The sequence below is a fragment of the Tupaia chinensis genome, unplaced genomic scaffold, assembly GCF_000334495.1.
Source record: "Tupaia chinensis unplaced genomic scaffold, TupChi_1.0 Scaffold143654_1, whole genome shotgun sequence".
In the NCBI taxonomy this organism is placed as follows: Eukaryota; Metazoa; Chordata; class Mammalia; order Scandentia; family Tupaiidae; genus Tupaia; species Tupaia belangeri.
This window is the reverse complement of record NW_006203502.1, coordinates 431,564-458,253: the sequence shown is the minus strand read 5'-3', so window position 1 is coordinate 458,253 and position 26,690 is coordinate 431,564. Positions and strand designations below refer to the sequence as shown.

At 42.1% G+C, this 26,690-nt stretch overlaps 1 protein-coding gene, 1 long non-coding RNA gene and 1 pseudogene across 2 annotated transcripts in view; 2 read left to right on the top strand and 1 right to left on the bottom strand.

Annotated features, from left to right (window-relative positions):
- ZNF260 (zinc finger protein 260) overlaps positions 1-15,937 on the bottom strand; it is a 27,987-nt gene extending 12,050 nt beyond the window's left edge. Inside the window, 1 exon segment of the mRNA XM_027766768.1 lies at positions 14,912-15,937. The gene's annotated coding sequence lies outside the window, so the exon portion shown is untranslated.
- A 2,401-nt stretch (positions 15,938-18,338) lies between these two features.
- On the top strand, positions 18,339-18,569 carry LOC114005359 (small nuclear ribonucleoprotein G pseudogene; annotated as a pseudogene).
- Positions 18,570-19,951: 1,382 nt separating this feature from the next.
- Positions 19,952-26,690, top strand: part of LOC106733402 (uncharacterized) — a 61,357-nt gene continuing 54,618 nt past the window's right edge. Inside the window, exons 1-2 of the long non-coding RNA XR_001369509.1 lie at positions 19,952-20,025; positions 21,276-21,486. This is a non-coding gene — a long non-coding RNA (uncharacterized LOC106733402). The remainder of the gene's footprint in view (positions 20,026-21,275; positions 21,487-26,690) is intronic.

The following is a 26,690-nucleotide window of genomic DNA, read 5'->3' as shown; positions in this document are numbered from 1 at the left end:
GGAGGGAGGGAGGGAGGGAGAGAGAGAGAGAGAGAGAGAGAAAGAGAAAGAGAAAGAGAAAGAGAAAGTGAGAAGCAAGTTACTAGACCTAGGACACAAACTGTATTCACCCATGTGGGAGTCCAGTGCCATGCCACCTGCCAACCCCCATAATGAACTTTTTAAACTTAGTAATAAAGAGATAATCTAATGTTTAAAATGAACAAAGGACTAGAATTTGGGTTTTACAAAATAAGATATACAAATGTCCAATAACCAAATTAAAAAGAAGTTTCTATTAACTAGTAATCAGGAAAATGCATATTAAAACTCCAATGAGATATACTACACATCTACTAAAATGGTTAAATTTAAAAGGACTGCCAACTGGGGCTGGCAGGTGGCATGGTGGTTAAGGGTGTTGGACTCCAATATGGCCAATCATGATTTGAATCCCGGACCTGATGGCTTGCTTTCTCACTTTTTTTTTCCTCTCTCTCTCTCTATCCCGCTCTGGTCAAATTAAAACAGATGAATAAATAAATAAAAAGTTAAACCCTGAAGTAACCCTTAATTCTCTGACATTGCTGGTGGTAATAAAAAGTGGTAAAGTCATTTTGGTTATAGTTATAAATCTTGATTTTAATGATGTTGTATGACTACATTCTATTAGTAAGTTGATGAAATAATATACTTAAAAGGGGGTAACTTATTTTATATAAAGTATATCTCAGTAAATCTGAAAAAGTACATATGGAGAGCAGCCAATCTGAGCAAACATGGTGACCTTTAGACACATGCAGAAATGCACTTCTGTGAGCTTCATTTGCATGGCTATTAAGGCACTTGCATAAAAAATGCTATCTGCCTGGGAACCAGCAGTTAGCGTAATGGTTATGTCGCTGGATTCCCACGTAGTCGATCATGGTTCGCGTCCCGGACCCGGTGGCTTAGAACGCACGCCGGTTGGGTGCGGGGGCATGCGTGCCCAAGATCCCGAGAGGAGAATGGAGGAGAAGAGATTGCAGCGTGACCATCCCCCCGGGGGGTGATTTCTCGCTTTCTGTCTCTATGGCTCTCTCTGTTTGGCGAGCGCACGTGCCCTATAGCGAAAACCTCTCAAAAATAAATAAATAAATAAATAAAAATTTAAAAATGCTATCTGCCTGTTGTTGTCCATACCGATACCACAGAGCACTATCAGGCTAAAGGATGTCATGTGTGTTGATATTGATTTTGCCCCAAAAAGATCATAGAAATTACATGGCACCAGTTGTTTTTGCATAGTCAGATGATTTGCATCCAAAAGCAACTGGCTTTGCATTCCATTTCCTCCTTCCCCATTTTCTACCCTTTAAAAGAATAAACCTGAGTCCAGTTCCTGGTCGCAACTTTCTTCATCAGAGAAGTTGGGCCCACCTACTCCTCACTTTTCTATACTTGTATGTCTTTGTATGTTTGTTCTTACATTTATCTCTAATCCACAGTCTCCCCACTCAGAATTCACATTGTGCCAAGCAGGTCCTGGCAAGTACAGTCACCCACACTATAGCTCTATAGCAATCAATGATCATTTGCACTGAAGACTACAGACAAGGATAAAATACTGGCTTTCCTTTCAATGACATATGGCATCAATGTATGTCCTGGACAACAAGATGAAAAATAAAGGATAAGATAGTATACACTTTGAATTCAAGTTGCCTTGGAAGATGTGGATGGAATAGGAGCTCAAAGATTGGAGATACTGGGGAAGAAGTAATAGACATTTTAATTAAAATGAAACCTAACGTTAAATGAGGCATGGGACCTTGATAGATGGATCAAAGGCAAAGGTGTGTGGCTGGCAGGTGGCATGGTCGTTAAGGGTGCTGGACTCCCACATGGCCGACCGTGGTTCAAGTCCTGGACCTAGTGGCTTGCTTTCTCACTTTCCCTTTCTCTCTTTCTCTCTCTGGTCAGATTAAAAAATAATAACAACAAATGGAATTAAAGTAAACAAATAATTATTTTTAAAAAGGGCAAAGGTGCAAAGAACTTCATATATATGAAGGAAGACTAGAGAAGAGTGAAACCAGTACTGTATAAAGCTGGAGTAATAATCACAATTACCAATGGTGGCAGAGAAAAGAAAGAGACAGAAAATTTATTATCCCTATTACCTGTAGTAGGAAACAAAAATATAGATACTGCCTAAAGAAATCAAGGATCAAGACTTAAAAAGTTAGGAATACAAAGAAAACAAGAGAAGAAGAAAAAAACTTTCCAATTTTCAAGAGACATATACTCAAAATTGAAAAAAAAAAAAAAAAACCTAAAAAATCCTAAAGATCCAAGACAGAATTTTAAAAATATACAGCTTTAAATAGGAAAACAAATATAAACCATATAGATCATATCAATAAATACAATTAGAGTAAACATAACTATTAAAACAAAAGGACTATGATAGGCTCATACAGCAGATTCTCAGTTATAACTCTATCTCTACTGGATCAGAAAAATCTCAAGGTGGGGACCAAACAATCTATATTTAACATGATTTTGAGCATGTCTTAGCTTAACAAATACTCATACAGCAAAACCCTACTATACTCTATTATATACAAGATATGTCTCTATAACAATATGTATCAGAAATACTAGAAAATAAGTACAGAATACAAATAGGAAATTATCAGTATATATACTGGAGAAATTCTCAATGCAAAGACACAGATAACAGAGATGACAACCTATCTCAATCTATGAAATAAAAAAATGAAAGGATAATAAAATATACTTTTAAAAAAATAATTATTTAATTTTATTTATTCATTCATTTATTTTAATTTGACCAGAAAGAGACACAGAAAGAGAGAGGGAAAAGCGAGAAAGCTAGCTGCCAGGTCTGGAACTCGAACCATGGTGAGCTATGTGGGAGTGTCTAGTGCCTTAACCACCACGCCACCTGCTGTTCCCTAAAATATACTTTTTAGAAAATATAAAATGTATATATTCTAATTATAATGCTCATCAGTTTGTTTCTTAAAAAGATTTTTAAAATTTAGTTTTATTACTATTATTTTAATTTGCTATAGGGTGCTCATGAAAGAGAGAGAGAGAGAGAGAAAGTGAGATAGCAAGCTACTAGGTCTGGGCCTTGAATTGCGGTTGGCCATGTGGGGGAGTACAGCACCCTAACCACCATGCCACCTTCTGGTCCCTATCAGTTTTTTTCCCCCCTTAAGATTTATTTATTTTATTAATTTAATTCATTATTATTATTTTTTAAATCTGACCAGAAACAGACAGAGAGAGAGAGGGAAAGTGAGAAAGCAAGCCACCAGGTCCAAGATTTGAGCAGTGGTCAACCATGTGGGAGTCTAGTGCTTAACCACCATGCAAGTTTATTTTCTATCTTGAAAATAGCCATGCAACCTGCTGGTCCCTATCAGTTGATTTTTCTCTTTTTTTTTTTTTTTTTGGAGAGGATTTTTGGTATAGGGCGTGTGCACTCACCAGACAGACAGAGAGAGAGATAGAAAGCAAGAAATCACCCCCCCAGAGGGGATGGTCATGCCACAATCCCTTCTCCTCCATTCTCCTCTCGGGATCTTGGGCACGCACGCACACACGCCTGGCGTGAGTTTAAGCCACCGGGTCCGGGACTCGAACCGCGGTCGACTACGTGGGAGTCCAGCGACATAGCCATTACGCTAACTGCTGGTCCCGATTTTTCTATCTTGAAAATAGATATTAAACTAAATGTTCAACATTCTCAGAATTACCTCATATAATAATGTCCTATTCTACAATGTAGAAAGGACAAAATATTGACCAAAAAAATCATATACACAAATATGATACACACACACACACACACATATATATATATATTTCAAAAATTAAAACCTTACACTTGTAAATTTCAAAATCTCCTGGTCTGAACAAACCCTTTGTCCAAAGAGAATGTTAAATTGTAGAGGGGCTGGCAGGTGGCATGGTAGTTAAGATGCTGGACTCCCACATGGCCAATCACCATGTTTGTTGCAGCATTATTCACAGTTGCTAAAACATGGAATCAACCCAAATGTCCCAGAACAAAATAATGGATTGAAAACATGTGGCTCATATACACTACAGACTATTACTCAGTCATAAAAAAAAACAATGAAACCCTGGAATTTGGTAGAAAGTAGATGAATATGAAAGATTTAATGCTGAGTGAAATAAGCCAGACTAAGAAGGAAAAACACTGTCCAACTTAATATACACCAAATGTCTGCACTTTGTGACAGAAACTGAAAGATTAGAAGGTAATGTATAAAGGCACGGAGAGCAATTATAGATACTAGAGACTGTGGGAGGAGGGTGGACAATGGGGGCTCGCTGGGAGGGAGAGAATCAAGGGTAAAATAAAAAAAGAAGAAGCAAAATATTTAACAAAAATGGAAAATTATCTGCTGATGGTAATGTATGCGGTATTATCTTTGGGCTGATACAGAGCATATTCATGCTGAGAAAATCACATTTTTATGCTGTAAAGACGTAGTAATTAACGCCTAGGGAAAAAAAAAAGAAAAAGAAGGATGTGATCTCTCATGGTTCTCATGTATTTTCCATCCTGTTTTGTGCATTACTGTAAACCTTGAATAACACAATATAAGGTTTTGTTTTTTATAGAGGTTCTTTTTTCTTTTTTTTAGCCAGAGGGTGTATGAGCTCACCAGAGAGACAGAGACAGTGAAAGAGAAAGTGAGAAATCATCTCCCAGGGGAGATGGCCATGCCACAATCCTTTCTCTTTCATTCTCCTCTGGGGATTTTGTTCATAAGCGCACACACAAACACACACGCCCGGCATCAGTTTCAAGCCATCAAGTCCAGGACTCAAACCACAGTTGGGTATGTGGGAATCCAGCCATTCTAACTACCATGCTACCTGCTGGCCATCTACCATAAAGTTTTAACAATGATTTATTCACAGGCTAAGCTACCTGAAGCAACTGTTATCAATTATCTGAGGCTACAATAAAGCAATCATATTGCTGCTTCTTTATTTTTAATGCATAAATTGGTATACCTTTAAGTAAATATAAATTGTTTATATTATCCTTTCATTTTTGATATCTAGTGTCATGTATAATAACATCTACAGTATTTACATCAGATAAGACCATATTGATGTAGGTACTGACATGATTCACCTTGTAAACATAAACATTGATAAAATACTGTATTGTAAATGTATTTTCTCTTCTTTATGATTTGCTAATAACATTTTATTTTGCTAGCTTATTTTATTGTTAAGAATACAATATACATGTACCCAAAGGACAGAAGAATTCTTCATCGGAAAAGTGCTTGCACATCAATATTTATTGCAGCACTATTCACAATTGCTAAGACATGGAACCAACCCAAATGCCCACGAACTGATGAATGGATTGAAAAACTGTGGCACATATACTCTATGGAATACTATTCAGTCATAAAAACCAACAAAACCCTGGTTTTTGACAGAAAGTGGAAGAATATCTAAGATTAACTGCTGAGTGAAGCAAGCCAGGCTATGAAGGAAAGACGTTGTATGTCCCCACTTAATATATACCGAGTGTTCGCACTCTGACTGAAACTGATTGACTAAAGGATATAGAAACACAGTAAATGGATGTAAATACCAGATACAATGTGTGTGTGGAAGAGCAGGGCCTGAGGAAGGACATTTAGAAGAAAAATAGAGAGGCAAAGCATTAATGGAACAAAGAAATGTGGTATTATCTGTTGAAGATATTTTATAGTTTAATCAACTGGACTAGGGAGAAGTGTTCACATAATGAAATATTCACTTTGTAAGCTAAAAAAGGTAACTGAATGTATAAAGAAATGAAATAAAAAATACAATATACAATATATGTAGCATACAAAATATGTTAACTGACTGCTTATATTATCAATAAGGGTTCTAGTCAGTAGACTATTAATAGTTAAGTTTTGGGGAATTAAAAAGTGACATATAGATTTTAAACTGTGGGAGGTTGGCACCCCTAACTCCTGCATTGTTGAAGGATCAACCGTATCTGACAATTTATGGATCATATTTGAAAAAATGTTTGAAGAAAAAGGTTTTTAGTAAATGTTTACATTATTTAAAAATAGTAAGAATATACAAAGCACTTGAAATAATTGAAAACGCAAAAGTAAAAAAAGAAAATTAGTAAAGATGAAAAAAGAGTATAATGTATTACAAATAGAAAAATAAAGTTCATTAGATGATTCTTAGAGAAAAAAATTACAAAGGAATAAAAGAAAAAAATATTATTTGAAAATATCACAGTGGCAAGATGGTTGGGGCAACTGGATCTCACATGGTCAACCACAGTTTGAGTCCAATACTCAGAGGCCTGAAAAACATGCCAGGCACCTGAACATAGGTGCCCAAAATCCTGAAAGGAGGAAGAATGAAGGAGAAAAGAATGAAGCATGTCTGCCCCGCACCCTACATCCACCCTGAGCTGCTACTAAAGAGATTCTATGCCCTACAAAGCCTAAAATATTTACCACACTTCACAGAAGAAGTTGGCTGACTCCTTGTCCTGGAGTAGCAATTCTTCCTTCTATTTGGCTGGAATCAGGGTGCATTGTTTATCCAGTGCCAATCACAGTTAGGTAATAAAGAGGCACCCTGAAAGTAACCTGGATCCTTAAAGGACAACAAAAACCAGCTACCATGCACACCTGGACTACTCACTAAGTGGCTGTTATGTGACTAAGAAAGCAATTCCTACATTTCTTAAATTGGAACATTTAAACTTTACCATGATTAGTACATTTCTTAGTCCTATCTTAATGCATTATATATCATATATCTGAGAAGCCTAACAAATGTTAATCACTAGCCTGGACCTCTTTCCTCCACAACTGATACATATATCTGACTTTCAACATCTCCACTAGGATATCTAATAGGGATTGAATTTACCCTGTCAAGTCAGGCTCTTGCTCTAACTCCCAACTTAACTTCTCCCAAATTCTTCTCATGGCTTTAAATACCTACCTCATTCCCACAGTTGCTCAAGAAATACTTCTCTTTCTCAGATCACACACTCATTATATATCTTCAATATCATGTTAGCTTTATCTTCAAAATATGCCCAGCATCTAGCTATTTCTCATGACACTCGAACCACCAAGACCTAAGCCCAATCGATTCTTGCCTGGATTATGTTTTTTAAAAAGAATTTTTAAATTTAATTTAATTATTATTTTTAAATTTGCTATAGGGCATGTGGGCTCAAAACAGAGAAAGAGAGAGAGGTTATGTGAGAAAGCAAGCTACCAGGTCTGGAACTCGAACCATACTTGGCCATGTGGGAATCTGGCACCTTAACCACCACACCACCTGCTTGCCCTTGCCTGGATCATTTATAGGGTCTTCACAGATCTTGCTATTCTCGCCTTTACTTCTTCTTTTTTTTCTTTTTTTTTTTTTTTGAAGAGGTTTTTGCTATAGGGCGCATGTGCTCGCCAGACAGACAGAGAGAGACAGAGAGAAAGTGAGAAATCACCCCCCAGAGGGATGGCCACACCGTAATCCATTCTCCTCCAGTTTCCTCTAGGGATCTTGGGCACACATGCACATGCGCCCGGTGTGAGTTTTAAGCCACCAGATCCGGGCCGTGAACCATAGTCGACTACATGGGAGTCCAGCGACATAGCCATTACGCTAACTGCTGGTCCCCTCGCCTTTACTTCTTCTTTTTTTTCTTTTTTTGGAGAAGTTTTTGCTATAGGGCGCATGTGCTCGCCAGACAGACAGAGAGAGACAGAGAGAAAGTGAGAAATCACCCCCCAGAGGGATGGCCACACCGTAATCCATTCTCCTCCAGTTTCCTCTAGGGATCTTGGGCACACATGCACATGCGCCCGGTGTGAGTTTTAAGCCACCAGATCCGGGCCGTGAACCATAGTCGACTACATGGGAGTCCAGCGACATAGCCATTACGCTAACTGCTGGTCCCCTCGCCTTTACTTCTTCTTTTTTTTCTTTTTTTGGAGAAGTTTTTGCTATAGGGCGCATGTGCTCGCCAGACAGACAGAGAGAGACAGAGAGAAAGTGAGAAATCACCCCCCAGAGGGATGGCCACACCGTAATCCATTCTCCTCCAGTTTCCTCTAGGGATCTTGGGCACACATGCACATGCGCCCGGTGTGAGTTTTAAGCCACCAGATCCGGGCCGTGAACCATAGTCGACTACATGGGAGTCCAGCGACATAGCCATTACGCTAACTGCTGGTCCCCTCGCCTTTACTTCTTCTTTTTTTTCTTTTTTTGGAGAAGTTTTTGCTATAGGGCGCATGTGCTCGCCAGACAGACAGAGAGAGACAGAGAGAAAGTGAGAAATCACCCCCCAGAGGGATGGCCACACCGTAATCCATTCTCCTCCAGTTTCCTCTAGGGATCTTGGGCACACATGCACATGCGCCCGGTGTGAGTTTTAAGCCACCAGATCCGGGCCGTGAACCATAGTCGACTACATGGGAGTCCAGCGACATAGCCATTACGCTAACTGCTGGTCCCCTCGCCTTTACTTCTTCTTTTTTTTCTTTTTTTGGAGAAGTTTTTGCTATAGGGCGCATGTGCTCGCCAGACAGACAGAGAGAGACAGAGAGAAAGTGAGAAATCACCCCCCAGAGGGATGGCCACACCGTAATCCATTCTCCTCCAGTTTCCTCTAGGGATCTTGGGCACACATGCACATGCGCCCGGTGTGAGTTTTAAGCCACCAGATCCGGGCCGTGAACCATAGTCGACTACATGGGAGTCCAGCGACATAGCCATTACGCTAACTGCTGGTCCCCTCGCCTTTACTTCTTCTTTTTTTTCTTTTTTTGGAGAAGTTTTTGCTATAGGGCGCATGTGCTCGCCAGACAGACAGAGAGAGACAGAGAGAAAGTGAGAAATCACCCCCCAGAGGGATGGCCACACCGTAATCCATTCTCCTCCAGTTTCCTCTAGGGATCTTGGGCACACATGCACATGCGCCCGGTGTGAGTTTTAAGCCACCAGATCCGGGCCGTGAACCATAGTCGACTACATGGGAGTCCAGCGACATAGCCATTACGCTAACTGCTGGTCCCCTCGCCTTTACTTCTTTACAGAAATTTTCAACATAGTACATTCAAATCTTCTTATATTCAAATCATGTCACTATTCTATCTGAAAACCTTCTTGTATACTCATAAAAACATTCAGAAACATAAATAAGACACTACTAGTGGTTGCTTTTGGGGAAGAGAACTAGAGAAATAAGTTTCAGGAATGAGACATACCTTATAGTTTTGATTTTCTATCAAGTCTATGTATCACATTAAAAAAATAATACCATTATTTATCCCTAAAAGTAACAGGGAAGTAAACAAATAGGAAGTCAGTACTAATTTCCAAGCCTGCAATATTGTTAAAAAGTAGATAGGGCAGGACCAGCAGTTAGCGTAATGGCTATGTCGCTGGACTCCCATGTAGTCGACCGCGGTTCGAGTCCTGGACCCGGTGGCTTAAACTCATGCCAGGCGTATGTGCGTGTGTGCCCAAGATCCCAAGAGGAGAATGGAGGAGAAGGGACTGTGGCGTGGCCATCCCCCCTGGGGGGTGATTTCTCGCTTTCTGTCTCTCTGTCTCTCTCTGTCTGTCTGGCGAGCACATGCGCCCTATAGCAAAAACTTCTCCAAAAAAAGAAAAAAAAAAGTAGGTAAGGATGTTATTGAACTACAATAGTTGGAGGGAAGACAACAGGAACTAATGTTTTTCTACTCCGAGGTGTTTTATAATAGGAGCAAGAAATGATAAAATAGGGCCAGCAGGTGGTGTGGTGGTTAAGGTACTGGAATTCCCACATGGTCAACCATGGTTTGAGTACTAAACCTGGAGGCTTATGCTGTATCTCTCTCTCTCTCTCTCTTTGTCTTTGTCTGGCAAAACTCAAGTGAAAAATAAAAAATAGGAACCAGCAGGCGGCATGGTGGTTAAGGCACTAGACACTCCCACATGGCTGACTGTGGTTCAAGTCCTGGACCTGGTGGCTTGCTTTCTCACTTTCTCTCTCACTCTTTCTCCCTCTGGTCAAATTAAAATGGATGAATGAATAAATAAAATTAAATAAATAATTTTAAAAATAAATAAATTAATTAATTAAATAATCCTTTTCTTTTCTTTTCTTTTTTTTTGAGAGGTTTTTTCTATAGGGTATGTGCGCTTGCCAGGAAGACAGAGATAAAGAGATAGAAAGCAAGAAATCATCCCTCAGGGGGATGGCCACACTGCAATTCCTTCTCCTCCATTCTCCTCTCGGGATCTTGGGTGCACATACACCTGGCATGAATTTAAGCCACGGGGTCCAGAACTAACTGTGGTCGATTACATGGGAATCCAGCGACATAGCCATTACTCCAACTGCTGGTCCCTAAAATAATTCTTTAAAAAAAAAAAAGAAAAGAAAAGAAATCATAAAACAGAAACCATTTTTACGTTTATTTCATTTTAAAAAAATTATTTATTTCTTTAATTGCATTTGTTATTATTATTAGTATTTTAAAAAATTTTTTTGGATTAGTTTTTGCTTTAGGGCACGTGCACTCCCCAGAAAGACAGAGACAGAGAGAAAGTGAGAAATCACCCCCCAGAGGGATGGCCACACCGTAATCCCTTCTCCATTCTCCTCTTGGGATTTTAGGCATGCATGCACAAGCACCTGGCGTGAATTTAAGCCACTGTGTCTGGGACTTGAACTACGGTTGACTACATGGGAGTCCAGTGACGTAACCATTATGCCAACTGCTGGTCCCACTATTTTTTAATTTGACCAGACAGAAACAGAGAAAGGGAAAGTGGGAAAGCAACCTGCCAGGTCTAGGACTTGAATCGTGGTTGGGCATGTGGGAATCCAATGCCTGTAACCACCACACCGCCTGCCAGCCCCTTATTATTTCTTCAGAGAGAGAAAAGCCAAGACCCCTAACAGGATTTTACTATGTTATGATCCTTCTTTAAGTTCACCTTTCCAGCTAGCCAGGATCACAGGTACACCCAGTGTGTGCAGGTTGACCCAGGATTCAAACCCTGGGCCTTCTCATGAGTCCAGCATCATGCAATGGCATCCTACCATCTATACTACTACAGCTAAAAAAGTTAAATTCTAAATAAAAAATTCTATATACTAGTTTTTTTTAAGGGTTACAGATCTAAGAAGGGTTGGATGCTTAACAAAGTGAGATATAATGGGAAAAGTAAAAAGCTCACGACAGACATGTATGTATGACTGCCCAAAATCCCAAGAGGAGAATGAAGGAGAAGGGATTGCAGTATGGCCATCCCCCTATGGGGTGTGTGTGTGTGTGTGTGTGTGTGATTTCTCGCCTTCTGTCTCTCTGTCTCTCTCTTTCCGGCAAGTGCAAGTGCCCTATTACAAAAAAATCTGTCTTAAAAAAGAAAGAAAATGTTAGTGAGAAAAAACAAACATGAAAACGAAGTAGTAAAAATAAAATTGAGGCTGCAAATGAGGTAGAGAGGTTAACATCCATAATAGAAGTTAGAGAGACCAACAGTCCTTTAGAATCTGAGAAAAAGAAAGCATAAATTCAGGAAGAGTCTCTGGAAATGTCATTTAGCTATCTAAGGAATTCCCAGGACCAGCAGGTGGCATAGTGGTTATGGTGTAGAACTCCCACATAGCAGACTGAAGTTCACATCCTGGCAGCTTGCAACTCACACCAGGTATATATGTGCATGTATGCCCAAAGTCCTGAGAGGAGAATGGACAAGGGATTTTGGCATGGCCATCCTCTCTGGGGAGGGGCGGGGGAAAATTTCTCACTTTCTGTCTCTCCAGCAAGCACATATGCCCTGTGGCAAAAAAATCTCTCAGAAAAAAAAAGAGAGAGAAAAGAAAAAGAAATCACAGCACAATCATTCCAAAAGACTAGAGAAAAAATTTTTTAAATATCTAAAAATTTCAGAGGTTACCAGCTCTCATTGAATAACTGTAATGAGTCCTTATCTCATTAATTCCTGCCAGGTTCTCACTTTCCTAAAGAAAGCCTTCTTTATATTTCTTCCTCATTCATTATTGCTCTTTCTTTCAAATGGTGACTTTAAGCTTGTAAATAGAAAAGTGACAAAGTACTTGGATGTACAGTTGGGTCAGAGCAATAGCCTAGAATTCAGGCTATGTTCTTAGAACTTTGACACACTGAAGGGTAAGGAAAGTGCAGCTCCTGGGGATGCATAGGAAGCTGGCCTATGAAAAAGAACAAAGGGACAATGACTCTGGCTTATGTGTACATATGAACAAATGGAAAAAGAGCTATTTGTACTTTGCTTCTCGGGCCAAACCCATTATACCATTTAAAAGCTCGCACATTTCAGAAATGGGAAACAGAAGGTACTTTACTTTAAAAATTTAGGTTATACTGAGCAACTGTGAGACTTGAGTTGCCAGAATTCTCCAGAATCACAACTGTATAGATTCCTTTGGGCAGGTGTCACTTACGGCTTTGCTTCTGAATGAAGTCACATTCTTTTTTTTTTTTTTTTTTGAGAGATTTTCACTGTAGGGCGCGTGCGCTCGCCAGACAGACAGAGAGAGACATAGAGACAGAAAGCGAGAAATCACCCCCCAGGGGGGATGGTCACGCCGCAATCCCTTCTCCTCCATTCTCCTCTCGGGATCTTGGGCACGCACGCACACGCGCCCGGCGTGAGTTTTAAGCCACCGGGTCCGGGACGTGAACCGCAGTCGACTACGTGGGAGTCCAGCGACATAGCCATTACGCTAACTGCTGGTTCCCAATGAAGTCACATTCTTGAATATCATTTTCTCCGAAACAATAATTTTCTCATAAGTGGGAGTCATTAGTGCTGAGTGATAAGGGACAAAATATATAGGAAATTATTCTGCTAGTATCCGTAGGTCAGAACTTTTCAAAATTTTACAGGCCCAATATTTTTACCTTGGAGAAATTGTTATTCTTGGAGGAATTAGTTATGAAAAGTGTACTATGTAATTACATACTTCTTCATTGACTCAGCAAACATTTATATTTATCATTTATGATTAGTGACGAAACCTTGATTTTCAGTTTGTAATGGGATATGACAAAAGAATGCATCAAACTTACTCAGAGGCTCTTCTCTTATTCAGATATGAGAGCCTAGAACCTCATGGACGGCACTATGACTTGCTGAAAAAGGTAGTACAGAAAGGGAAATAGATGAAGGCAGATTGCAAGAAGAAGGACCTACCAGTATTACATTTTAGACAGAGTTTGAAGTGCCTGTGCAACCTCCAAGTGAAGTTAGCCATTAGGTACTTGGATATATGGATCAGGAGCTCAGGACCATCCGCTACTAGAAGGGGAGGGACTAGCAGTTAGCATAATGGCTATGTCGCTGGACTCCATGTAGTCGACCGTGGTTTGAATCCCGGACCCGGTGGCTTAAACTCACACTGGGCGCATGTGCATGCGTGCCCAAGATCCAGAGAGGAGAATGGAGGAGAAGGGATTGCGGCGTGGCCATCCCCCCTGGGGGGGGGGGTGATTTCTCACTTTCTATCTCTGTCTGTCTCTGTCTTTCTAGCAAGCACACATGCCCTATAGCAAAAATCTCTCAGAAAAAAGGAAAAAAAAAGTGGATATTTATTAGTCAACTGTGTCAAATGAAGCCATAGTAGTGGAATGTTGTTGCTTAGAGTACTTAAAGGTGATGATCAAAGCCAGAAACTCAGGCACACCAATAGTTATAGGATAAGCAAAACATTAAATCCTTATAACTTTTACTGTTTATTTTTTATATATATAACAAAACTATTATTTCTACTTATGAATTTTTGTATCCTGGTACTTTATTTTTTCATTTTATAAGTAAGAAAGTATGTTGTTGCATTTGCAAAGGCCATTTGGCCCTGAGAAAACCTGGTCAAAGTAGTAATTACGAGTCAGACTGTCATGCTCACTGACAAACTAGGGAGTCTTAAATGGGTTTCTTCTTTTTAAAAAAAATTTTATTTATAGGTTTTTGCTATAGGGCGCATGCTTTGCTAGAGAAAGTGACATACAGGGAAAGTAAGAAATCGCTACCCAGAGGGAATGGCCAGACCGGACTTCCTTCTACACAGGCATAGACTCCAGGCTTGATTTTCAAGGCCCTGGGTTGCAGACTGCGGTCAGCCACGTGGGAGTCCAGCACCTTAACCTCCTGCCATGTGCTGGCCCCTTAAATAGGTTTCTTGACCTCTCTTTGCCAAAGGCAGGACAATTAGCTTCCCAGCTCTGCTGTCTACACTAGTGGATACTACCTCTTTAAGCTATTCTTTAGATCAGCAGTTCCCAAAGCAGCCTCACCAAAGTTTCTTCCAAAGTATTAAGAAAAGTCGATACCTACTGTTAGTTTGGACACCTAGTATAGAAATCTATACTCTTTAAAAATAATAATAATCAAATTAAAATAATGCTGATTTTTCTTCTCCCTCACAATGGGTCTGATTTTACCTAAAAAATCACTTATAAAACCAATCAGTTCAATTCGTTCGTCTTTTGCCTCCTTTGTCCCAGAAAAATATATTCTCATCACTATTTCGGAAATGAGAAAAGTGAAGCTTTGAGGTTACTACTTCCCAAAGCTACCCAGCCATCCTCACATACCTGGAAGCAGTTTCTCACTAACACTACAGCCTCACAAACCCACTTAGACCCTGGGTCACCCACCTGCTTCCTTTTGTTCCCTGCCCCCATCCACACGAGTTCTCAGCATCGCACGTCACAAGAGGCCATTCCTCCCCTCCAGGTCCCCCAGCCCTGTCGCAGCGTTGGGATAGGGATACCCCCCTTACAGAGTTCTCAGCCTGGATGGGGGCCCCCAAACCCAGGGCGCACAGAGCCGAAACCAAACTCACCAGCAGACAAAGACGACGATGGCGAGCCAGGGTCTGCGCCTGCGCACTCCTGCGGCCGGCTACCGCCCGATGTCTCCTAGCCTCGCCAGGCTCGGGTTCAACGCCGGAACGAATCCACCTTTCCTGGCCCGTCTTCTTTTTTTTTTTTTTTTTTTTTGACTATGGATTACACTTCCCAGAAGGTTCAGTGGTTCGAGTCTGTTTTTCGCTAGAACTTTCCTTCCTCCGCCGGAGTTTGTGGGACTGCCTGGCGGGGGCAGAGCCGGGAGGAGGCAGTCTCAGGACTCAAACCCTCTACCGGGGTTGATCTCTGGGAGAGGGCAGAGGTGAGCCAAGGGGGTTACGGTCAGCTCTGAAACCCTGGGCTCCCTTCGTGGGGGAGCCACCCTGCAGGGCTCGGCCAGAACCCCCAGGAGACCCCGAGGCGCTGTTCAGGGATCCCGAGCGACCCCTTCCGCGGGGCTCCAGCCGGACGCCATCTTTGCAGCTGCGCGGATCCGAACCAAACTGCCCCAGAGGGCGCGGAGCCGGCGACTGCTCCCGACCCGGCGAGCGGCTCCGAGGAGAGCGGCCCTGGACCCGGGGGCTGGGCTCCAACGGCTTGGGGCGGTGACTGCAGGCTGACGTGTCCTGGGGCGGGGACTGAGATGAGCATGGGGTCTGTTGCAGCCCGACGGACTGGCGAGGGGCGATTGTGAAATTGTGTGTGTGTGTTTGTGTGTGTGTGTGTGTGATCGCGACTGCTGTGACACCCTGTGTGCGGATATGGGCAGCATTCATATGTGGGTGCCACCGTGTGCGACGCTGTGTTTGAGGGTGTGTGTGTGTGTGTGTGTGTGATTATATGGCCCTGGAGTGTGTAGGTGTGGTTGTGTGACCATGTGTTCCTCTTTGTGTGTAGGTTAAAGCTGTGTGGCTGTGATTCTGTCCCCGTGAGGATTGCGATTGTATGCAGCATTGTGTGTGTGTATGTGTGTTGGGCGGTGTTTGTTTCTAAGGGAGTTACTTCGTGTCCAGTGGTGAGTGTATGACTGTGCAGCACAGATTTCAGGTGACTGTGTCTGTGACTATATGTCACTTACAGTCATATGTGGGGACACAATACCGCTCAGCCCTCTTGACCTCCCATGACAGGTGAAGAGCAGGCCCTGTAAGCTCTGACCTTATCATCTGGGCCAGGGGAAATCCTGACTCATTTCTCATTTCTGTCCTCCAAGAAAGGTCTCCTTTGGAGAAGGATAAAATGTGACATCTAAAAGCCATGTTTGGGGCCAGCCTGTGGCCTTGTAGTGAAGGGGTGGTATCACCACATAATTGACAGCACAATTTGAGTCCCTCATGCCCTGAGGGCTTGAAAAGCACTCTCTGGCACATATATGGCCCAAATCCTGAAAAGGATGGAGAAATGAAGAAATTGCAGCATGCTTCTCCCTCTCCATCTCTGTCTCTCCGACTTTCTCTGTGAGCTTGCTCACTCTATGGCAAAATAAAATAAGTAAAAGTTGTGTTTAGGTGCCTTGGTGTTTGTTCCTGAAGTGCCTTATTTTTTCAGTATGTGATTTTTTTTTTCCCTTGGCAAATATCTGTCAAAGACCTACTAACCTGGAACCTTATTAATATGGCAAATGGTACAATTTATCTTTTGCACTAACTGGTTTTACGTAATACATATATGTGCATATAGATACATATAAATACACAAGTACATATATATGTAAACAATTTTTCATTTAAGTGGTATTTTAACTTCCCACAAAATTGAAAGTCCTTCAAGAATATTTAAAATATTAGTCATATGTGCAGCTAACCCAATATCCATTACCTCCTCCATTATTGCTATGAAAAGCCTGATCTTACTGAAGAAATAAGATCAGCTACCCAGCGTAACAAAAGAAAAACAAGTAAAACAAGGAATAAAAAAAATAATAATAAAAACTTCCAAACTCTACATATTCTATCTTCCTTATCAATGAAGCAAAAGTTCTTAGATTGGGTTTCTCAGTTTTCTAAAGTGGGGATGGGGTGGGACAGGCACAATGGGCATGTATACTTTTGGCCCTTTCCTCTTTTTTTCTGGAATGTGGATATGGTGCTACATGTGGAGTAGCTGTCTTATAACCATGCATTTACCAAGAAAGGGAAGATACGAGAGTTTACAATATTATGTTAAATGAAAATAGAGGATTCTTTCTAATTGCCAGAGGGCACATATGGTCAACCTAGGGAAACAGAAAGGGAGAAAGCACCTCTCAATGGGGTGTGGTCATGTCACAATCCCTTCTTCATTTCTCCCTCCTGTTAAGTTTTGGGCACTTGTGGTTTGACTGATGGCTTGCTTTCTCACTTTTTCTCTCTCTCTGGTGAGCACACATGCCCGATAGCAAACTTAAAATAATAATAATTGTATATATATATTAGCGAGAGATTTTTCCTATGGAGCATGTGTGCCGGAGAGACAGAGAAACAGAAGTGATAAATGCCCCACCCCACCCCCGGGGAGGATAGCCATGCAGCAATCCTTTCTCCTCCATTCTCTTCTTGGGCTCTTGGGAACACATGCACACGTGTCTGGCATGAGTTTTAAGTTGCTGGGTCCAGGACTCAAACCATGGTCAACTACATGGGATCCAACAACATAACCATTGCATCATCTGCTGATCCCTTAATCACTTTTTACAATTTTATTTATTCATTTATTTATTTTAATTTGATCAGAGAGAGACAGAGTGAGAAAAAGAGAAAGAGGGAAAGTGAGAAAACAAGCCACCAGGTCTGGGACGCCCACACCCTTAACCACCATGCCACCTGCCAGCCCTAATTTATTATTTTAATTTCCTCTCTGTCTCTCTCTGATGAGCACACATGCCCTACAACAAACTTAAAATAATAATAACACATAAAATAATTTTTTAAAAAATATTTTGAGCACTCATACACATCTGGCATGTCTTTCAAGCCTCTGGGCTAGGATTCAGACCATAGTAGGCCATGTAGAATTCCATTCCCTTAACCACCAGGCTACAGGGCCAGCCCCCAAATGTAGGACTTTAATTGTATATGTTGTGTGAAAGCAATTTGATATATATGCATTAAATGTGTGGTAGCATTTTAATTTTCTTCATTGTTTCTACATTAAAATTTATGAAAGCAGGGGCAGCTTCTTGCCTTTTTGTTCAGTTCAGTCTGTAGCATTTACCACAATGACTCGCACATAGTTGGTTCTCTAGTAAATATTTGGCGAAAGAATAATAAGTACTTAGAAAATGATAATAGTATTGTTTAGTTTCTTTTTGGTTGCACAGAAGAAACATGTACAGATTGCTTTAGTAAGTTTGTGTTACTCTCTAAGATTACTCTGCTTTATGTTAATTCTACCAACGTGAAAAGGCAACAGGAAAGGCATCTCTGAGCCCGCTGAGTTGGTACCATGAGCAAAGCTTACCCTCCTGAACTGAAAAAATTTATGGACAAGAAGTTATCATTAAAATTAAATGGTGGCAGACATGTCCAAGGAATATTGCGGGGATCTGATCCATTTATGAATCTTGTGATAGATGAATGTGTGGAGATGGCAACTAGTGGGTAACAGAACAATATTGGAATGGTGGTAATACAAGGAAATAGTATCATCATTTTAGAAGCCTTGGAACGAGTATAAATAATGGCTGTTCGGCAGAAAAAAACATGTCCCCTTGTCAACAGGCCCATTTTTACTATGATGTAAAAACCAGGTCATGTACATTTTCATAATAAACTTTTTGTTAAGAAGACAAACAAACAAAAAAAAAGTCAATGGAGTGCCAATGTGTATAATAAGCCAAAATTCTTCAAACTCCCTGACCCAGCTTGCTTTGGTTAAGACAGACTGATGATTGGGGAACTCTGGGGCAAACACGTTCCTACACCAGGTGTAGACCTTTTGAATTTATTTAAAAGCCTCGGCTTGTTTGGGGGTGAGCTACAAAAGGCAAACTAAGTATAGCAGAGTGAGGAGCACCAGGTTGAAGCTGCGAGTGTCTTGGGGGTCACTGTCTCCCTGACCCTTTCTCACATGTAAGTTTACCCTATAGTGCACCCCTGTGCAGTGCTTTACTAGAGTCTTCTTTCACTTTTTGGTATCACCAACTCCCCTTGAACAATAACCAATTTTTTTTCTTGAGTATTTAAACTTAATTATTAATTCTTTTTTTTTTTTTTGAGAGAGGTTTTTGCTATAGGGCGCGTGCGCTCACCAGACAGAGAGAGAGAGAGAGACATAGAGACAGAAAGCGAGAAATCACCCCCCAGGGGGGATGGCCACACCGCAATCCCTTCTCCTCCATTCTCCTCCTGGGATCTTGGGCACGCACGCACACGCACCTGGCGTGAGTTTTAAGCCATCGGGTCCAGGACGCGAACCAAGGTCGACTACATGGGAGTCTAGCGACATAGCCATTACGTAACTGCTGATTCCCAACTTAATTATTAATTCTGATATATATTCCTTAAACTATTTAAAGTTCAATTATGCCTTTACTAAGGCTTACGATTTTAGATACTTTAAACATAAAATAGCCAATAGGATCATTAATAGGGAGATTTAAAATGTGGGAAAATGGGACCAGCAGATGGTGTAGCAGTTGCATCACTGGACTCTGACATAGTCCACCGAGGTTCGAGTCCTGACCTGGTGCTTAAAACTCACTCTGGATGTGTGTGTATGTGTGCCCAAAATCCTGAGAGGAGAGTGAAGGAGAAAGGATTGTGGTGAGGGGTGGGTGGGTTTCCTGAAGTAGAGAGAGACAGAGAGAGACAAGAGGCTTGAAAGGCTTCCTACCACTCAAGTTTGTGAGGTGGCAGCTGAATTATCAGTGGAAAATCTTCATTTCTCTTATTCCCCTGTAATCACTAGTTCTCAGGAGCCATGAAGGTGTCTTCTCCCAAGAAGTCTTATTGATAATACCTTGATTACCCCATGTGTGTTATACCTGGAATTCCCACCCGTAACTGTCAAGGTGGAGTCCATTCCAAAGGCCATGAGAAGGAGGAGGAGGCTGGGCGTGGCTAACTGCATGGGGAGGAGGCAGCCCTGGTTAGCCAGTCCAGACATTTTAGACTTACCGTAATTCCCACAGGTAGGAGGTATAACACTGCTAGTAAAAAGCCTTTTCCAGAACACTCATTTCTGTGGGGCCACTGCAGCCAGTCCAACAGAGAGAACTAGGGCCAGCATTATGGGGAGGGCCAGGAATAGGTAATTATAGGAGTATGGTAAAGATGACATAGGCTTCTGCCATGAGGGAAAGAAGAGGGTTTCTCTAAGAGTTGGGACTATGGGGTTGACCTGGTCTGGAGCAATGGGTGGGGGAGGGGAATTAAGTCCAGTGGGGGAAAGAGGCAGCTTGGCAGAGGAGGCCAAGAAAGAGGGAGGAGTTAAATTTAAGGGTGACGTGTAACTTTGGAAGGACGTTAATGGTCTGGGAGGGGTGTGGGGCATGTGGGAATGACAAGAAAAGAGTGGGTTAAGTACATTTTTCTGAGTCGGCAGGCTAAGGATTCAGTAGAGAGTACATGAGGGCTGGCCATCAATACTCACAATAGAGACCTGGGAGTGTAATAAGGGGCCAAGGTATGTTAAGAGGACGGAGTAGGTAGCCCCCATGTCCACCAGGAAGGTGAATGGCTTACCTGCTACCTGGAGCTGGACCCTGGGCTCGGGGAGAGTTTGGGATAGTCGAGTATGATAATCCTCAGCCAATCCCATCATGGACAGGTTGAAATCGGGGTGGTTGATTTCCTCTCAGCATGGAGGCTTTGGGAGTGGATCTCATCTCCCTCTTTTGGGGCAGTCAAGAGCCCCAGGGATCCATTTTGCCACACCCTGGGCAAGGTTTAGTGGGCGACCTGGGATCCGGGCATTCACGGGCCCAGTGGCCTGTCTTGCCACATTTGAAGTAGTTTCCCAGGGGAAGACTGCACTTAGGAACCCCCTTTTGAGATGCTGGCCACAGGGCAGCCACCAGGGCTTGGGCTTGCATGGCAGCCATCTGTTTGGCCTGTTTGTGATGGCCTACCTCAGCGTCCTCCTCTCAGGAATTGAAAACTTTAATTGCTGTATTCACCAGGTTTTGTATGGGGGTTTGAGAGCCTTGTTCAGCCTTTTTAAGTTTTTTCCTGATATTAGGGGCTGACTGGGTGATAAAATGGGTGGCCAGAACTACTGCCCCAACAGGATTTTCTGGGTAGAGTCGGGTATGGAGTTGCATAGCCTCAGTGAGGTGGCGCAAACACATGGCTGGATTTTTTTTTCTCGACCCTGGGTGACTTCTCACAATTTGTCATAATTTACTACTTTCTGGGCTGTTTGTTTCATCTCTGCTCTAAGGCATTCGCAACATGTAGTCGCATCGCCAGTGGCCAGGTTCACCTTCCTGATATCTACAGCCAGGATTAACTGCAGGGATTGCCTCAGTACATATCGCTGCGGTGGCGTCCGCCATGTGGGCCCTGTCAGCATACTCTCTTCTGCCTTCTGTACCCAGTCACGCTCATCCGCCATCATGGTGGATGTCATAATTACACAGACGTCATGCCAGGTGAGGTTATAGTATAGGCCTGTGTAAGATATCGGAATGCCTTGATAAATTGGGTGGGGTTGGCAGAGAGGGAGCCAAAGCACTTCTCATGGTGGACAGATCCGCAAGGGAAAAAGGAATATGGACTCAAATGACTCCCTCAGCTCCAGCCACTTCCCATAGGGGAGCCATGACTTGGGATGGGGATGGGTCATTTGAGTGTGTACAGCCAGAAATGGGGGAAGACAGAGGGACTGTTGGCCATGGGGGGAGGGGGAGAAGGATTCTCAGGGTAGGGAGGTGGGTGGGCAGATAGTTTGGGAAAGTTTAATCGGGGGTTAGGAGGCGGTCTTGGTGAAGAGGAGAGAGATTCCAGGAGAACAGAGGATTCAGGGAGTTCAGAAGTTTCCTTGGAAAGGCTAGGAGTGGATTTTCAGCCCTCACTGGCGTTAGCAAGCAAAATCTGTGAGGGAGAGCAAGTAGTACAGAGGTGGGGTCAAGAGTGTGGATTCCAAAAATCCTGAACATATGGGACTTCCATCCATTTGACATTACTCTGACAAAAATGGGTAAGATTGGTCAAGACATTGAAATCAAAAGTGCCCTCAGGCAGCCAGATTGATCCATTGTTTAGTAAATATTTGGGCCAAGCCATGGTCTACAGGAAGACCAGGTGGTGTTTTGAATACAGAGGACACACCCTAAAGGTGTTTGGGGATCAGGTTGGGAGGCAGCAGACCCAATGAGGGATTAGACCTCAGGTAGAGAGAATGAGCCGAGAGGCGTCCCCCTTTGATAAAATCTCTCCACAGATAGGAGGGTGAAGGCAAGTGTCATCCAGGCATCCCCAAGACTAGACGATCCTTAGGGTACCCCTGGAGCACCTGGAATGGATGGGGAGTGTTCCTGGCATGGCCATGACTACAGACAGGAAAACTCTGGAGGTCTGAAAAATGGGAGTGGGGTCGCATACCTTCCCAGCTGGATGACCTCATTAGAGATCCGATGGAGGGCCTTTAACCAAGAGGCATCCAGCCCCTCCGGGGTTTTGGCACCAGATGTTAGGTTTGATTTGGGATTGGTAGCAGAGTTAGAGGCAACAAAGACGAAAATACCAGAGTCAGGCCTTGGGGTTTAATAAAACCAGCAAAATTCATTCTGCAAAAAGCTTTCAGGTGAGGTCCCTCGGTCTGATCAGAGGCAGAGGGAGTCATACTCAGGGTGGGTGCTGCTCATTCTTAAAGGGACATTGTCCAATAGGTGGTTTCCACAGGTTCTTGTCTGGCCAATGAAGGTCGCTGTTTCTGTTCAGTTTTGGCAGGTAGGCCAAATGCTGAAGGGCAGAAAAGTCCGCTGGTGATGGCGGGCCAGATGCGGAAAACAAGAAAGTTCCTGCCATTGGGATAGTTTCCATCATGTTTCTCTTCCATTCCCCCAGACCTTACAACCATTATACCATCTGGTCCTGAGAGAGATTTTTTTTTTTTTTTTGACAGATTTTTGCTACAGGGTGTTGGCAAGTGCCAGAAAAACAGAGAGAGAGAGACAGAGAGACAGAAAGCAAGAAATCACCTTACCCCTCCCCAGGAGAGATAGCCACGCCATAATCCCTTCTCCTCCATTCTCCTCTAGGGATCTTAGGCACACACGGACATGTGCCCAGTGTGAGTTTAAGCCACTGGATCTGGGACTTGAACCATAGTTGACTACATGAGAGTCCAGTGACATAGCCATTATGCCAACTGCTGGCCTCCTGAGAGATTTTTAGAAGAAGGAAATTGTGGTATCCAAGGAAGAGACAACTGCTGAGACCCGCTTGGCTGAATGGAAATTCTGAGTGGGGATGCTGTGGAATAGAAATAAACATAAAATAAACACAGGAATATGCACAAGTATAAAAAGGCAAGGATCCAGTGGGCCTGACTTCTCTGAATGAAAAAAGTCATGACCAGAAACCAGCTTCAGGTTTATTATTTTAAAGAGGAAGAGGAAATAGAATGCAAAGCCAGTTGCTTTAGGATGTAAATCTTCTGAATATGCAAAAACAACTGACTCCATGTAATTTCTATGATCATTTTGGGGTGAAATCTGATAAACCCCTGTGGTTTCCTTTAGCCTGATATTCACAACAACAAGAGAATAACCAACAACAGACAGATAGCATTTTTCATATGCAAATGCTCTAAAGGTCACCATGTTTTCTCAGATTGGCTGCTCTTTACAGACAACAGTGAATTGAATTAGTATATTGATGGTTGAAATGGAGAGAAATATATTTAACATGCCATTATAGCAGCAAATATTAGAACTTGCTAGAGGATTGAATGTAGTAAGAGAAGGGAATAAGAAAATGACACAGGTTTCTGAGTATAGTAATTCAGTTTGATTAGAGCTAATGTACTGGCAAAGCTAAAGAAATATGCAGATTCTAATGGCTGGAGCCACTTTCCTCAGAAGATTATTACTGGCATGTGTGAGAGAGAAAGAGGACAGAGTGAGAGAGAGAGGTTTCTGTCGTAAAGCAGGTAGCCAAAACAACTTGTCATCATTACTCAGTCTTGAGTTTGAGACTTTATAATGATTACCACATGAGCATTCTTTCATGTTAAGACTTTCATATGTAAAAATTAAACAGTGTGGGGTAGGAAACATAATAGTGGCAGTATTTTTTGAAGATCAGGACTTGGTGTTCTGAGTAGAATTAAAATCATTTGAGTATTTGTCAAAGGTTCTCAGAAGTGGAAATCAGGATGAGATTTTATCTGAATTTTCTTATGCATAGATTATATTCATTCCAGTCCATTATGTCTACAAGTCTATGCTGAGAGGCTATGCCTTCCATTTCCCAAACTATATTATTCCCTCATATTCTTCCTACACTGAAATTCACTCTCTTCATTGGGAATAAGTACCTGTTATGACTTAATAAAAGTAATAGTGGGGGGAACCAGCAGTTAGCGTAATGGCTATGTCACTGGACTCCCACGTAGTCAACCGCGGTTCGTGTCCCGGACCCGGTGGCTTAAAACTCACGCTGGGCGCGTGTGCGTGCGAGCCCAAGATCCCGAGAGGAGAATGGAGGAGAAGGGATTGCGGCATGACCATTCCCCCTGGGGGGGTGATTTCTCACTTTCTGTCTCTATGTCTCTCTCTGTCTGTCTGGAGAGCGCACGTGCCCTACAGTGAAAATCTCTCCAAAAAAAAAAAAAAGTAATAGTGGGGACTACACAAGAAAGTATGCAAGAAAATAAGTCTGACTCTTAAAAGCCTGTTGGAGTTTTTTTTTTTTAAGATCTGATCTTGGGGGGCTGGCAGGTGACCCTCTCTGGTCAAAATTTAAATAAACAAACAAGCAAACAAAGTTAAAAAAAAAAGCATTATATGTTCCTTGGTATTTTTCTTTGGATCCTTTCATTCTCTTGGCCAAAAATTTAGCATATTCTTCTGCCTTTTCCTTATTTTTCTTAGTACTTTTTTTAAAAAAGAATTATTTTATTTAACATTATTTTAATTTGACCAGACAGGGGCAGAGTGAGGTGGGGGTGGGGGGGAGTGAGAAAGCAAGCTGCCAGCTCCCGGATTCAAACCACAGTTGGCCATGTGGGAGTCTAGTACCCTTAACTACCATGTTACCTGCTGGCCCCTGTTTCTTTTTATAAAAATTTTATTTATCATTATTATTATTATTATTATTATTATTTTGCTGAAGGGCACATGCACTCACCAGAGAGTAACACACACACACACACACACACACAGAGAGAGAGAGAGAGAGAGAGAGAGAGAGAGAGAGAAAGCAAGCTGCCAGGTCCAGGACTCCAAGGATGGTCAGCCATTTGAAAGTTCAGCACCTTAACCATGATGCCACTTGCCAGCCCCAGTGCTCCATTTCTTGAGAGCAATAGTCTGGCATTTGTGTGGCAGGACAAATGGAGTCAGAGATGTGAGTTTTGGGTGCTATGGTCCTAGGTTTCTTCTTTGTTTATAGACTTTCTTACAATATTTTGACAGACATAATCTTTAGAGATTGGAAAGTTTTTGGATTCTACTAGCTTTTTTGAACTCCAGGTGATGAGGAACCATAGTGTCAATTAGCTCTTTTCTCCTTTTTTTTTCTCCCCATAATAACCAAGTTAAGAATGCTCAGATTGGTATTCACAATGCAACCCCAAACTTGTTTGCATTTCTTTTTTTTCTCCAGTTATTCTTCATCTATAACAAGAATATCCCTTGTTCAGTATCAGGTAGACACACTATGGGTCAAGACACCGTGCTTCATGGGGAAACCTTGTCATTTGATTACCAACTCAGACTTCATAAACCTTTCTTTTTTTTTTTAAGAATTATTTATTTATTTATTTTTAATTTGGTCAGAGAGGGACAGAGTGAGAGAGAGAGAGAGAAAGAGAAAGGGAAAGTGAGAAAGCAAGCCACCAAGTCCAGGACTCAAACCGTGGTCAGCCATGTGGGAGTCCAGTGCCATTCACCACCACACCAGCTGCTAGCCCCAATAAACCCTCCATTCTTCCCCCAAAGCCTCAGTAGCAACTTCTGTGTCCACAGGCTTCTCATAAAAGGTATGGCATTGGTATTCATTGTCAACCTCAATAAATTTTGACAGCTGTTGGTTGAGAAGGAGTTACTTAGTAGAAGCATGTGTAAACAGGGGTGTTTAACCCAACAAGCACTGCACATTTTCCTTCAAGCCCCTTGGAATTGTTAGTTGAGTTCTTAATAAGGAAATGAAGCATTTTCATTAAATCAGAAAAGAGGCAATATCATCACCATTACTACTCAATTTATTTTAAAAGGTGCTTGCTAGGGGGCCAGCAGGTAGCATGGTGGTTAAGGCACTAGCTTCCCACATGGCCAACCATGATTCAAGTCCCAGAGCTGATGGCTTGTTTTCTTTCTCTCTGTTTCTCTCTCTCTCTCTTTCTCTCTCTCTCTGTGTCTCCCTCTTTGTCTCTCTCTGGTGAGAGTATATGCTCTATATAGCAAATTAAAAAAATAATAATAAATAAAATGAAATAAACAAATTTAAAATATTTTAAAAGAATTATTTATCTGGAACCAGCAGGTGGCATTGTGGTTAAGGCGCTGGACACTCCCACATGGCTGACCATGGTTCAAGGTCTGGACCTGGTGACTTGCTTTCTCACTCCCCCCTCCCCTTTCTAGCTGTGTGTCTCTTCCTCTGGTCAAATTAAAATAAATGAATAAAT